We start from the raw sequence: 1,048 nt of genomic DNA on the forward strand, positions 1-1,048 counted from the left end.
ATAAGCAAAACACTCAAAATTGTACCTATTCTTTCTACCCAGTAAAGGGGTTTCTCCAATATTTCAGAAAAATTATTTCAGTAAATATCAAAATTATAGATAGGGAACTCTACTAGTGACCTACCTAATTTTATTGTAGAAAATTTCGGGATCAATGATTGGACCATGCAAACTAAAAAAACCTTTTCGTCGATAAAGAAAGAGATTACTCGATCCATTTCCCTATCGCTCATCATATATATAATAACTCAGGCACCCATTTCAAATGCCTATCCCGTTTTTGCACAGCAGGGTTATGAAAATCCACGAGAAGCAACGGGCCGTATTGTATGTGCCAATTGCCATTTAGCTAATAAACCCGTGGATATCGAGGTTCCACAAGCGGTACTTCCGGATACTGTATTTGAAGCAGTTGTTCGAATTCCCTATGATCTGCAAGTGAAACAAGTTCTTGCTAATGGTAAAAAAGGAGCTTTAAATGTGGGGGCTGTTCTTATTTTACCCGAGGGATTTGAACTAGCCCCGCCCGATCGTATTTCGCCCGAGATTAAAGAAAAGATAGGAAATCTGTCTTTTACAAAGTTACCGCCCTACTAAAAAAAATATTCTTGTGATAGGTCCTGTTCCTGGTCAGAAATATAGTGAAATCACCTTTCCTATTCTTTCCCCGGACCCTGCTACTAATAAAGATGTTCACTTCTTAAAATATCCCATATACGTAGGCGGGAACAGAGGAAGGGGTCAGATTTATCCCGACGGGAGCAAGAGTAACAATAATGTTTATAATGCTACAGCAGCGGGTATAATAAGCAAAATTATACGAAAAGAAAAGGGGGGATACGAAATAACCATAGTGGAGGCATCGGACGGGCGTCAAGTGGTTGATATTATCCCTCCAGGGCCGGAACTTCTTGTTTCTGAGGGCGAATCCATCAAACTTGATCAACCATTAACGAGTAATCCTAATGTGGGCGGATTTGGTCAGGGGGATGCAGAAGTAGTACTTCAAGATCCATTACGTGTCCAAGGCCTTTTGCTCTTCTTGGCA

General features: G+C 40.5%; 1 non-coding gene across 1 annotated transcript; it reads left to right on the top strand.

Moving 5' to 3' along the window:
* Positions 1-5: 5 nt before the first annotated feature.
* Positions 6-1,038, top strand: LOC101307452. The gene is made up of 2 exons (XR_185436.1): positions 6-399; positions 508-1,038. It is a non-coding gene; the product is annotated as an uncharacterized LOC101307452 (transcript).
* The last annotated feature ends 10 nt before the right edge of the window (positions 1,039-1,048 follow it).

This window comes from Fragaria vesca, unplaced genomic scaffold (assembly GCF_000184155.1).
Source record: "Fragaria vesca subsp. vesca unplaced genomic scaffold, FraVesHawaii_1.0 scf0512799, whole genome shotgun sequence".
NCBI classification, from domain to species: Eukaryota; Viridiplantae; Streptophyta; class Magnoliopsida; order Rosales; family Rosaceae; genus Fragaria; species Fragaria vesca.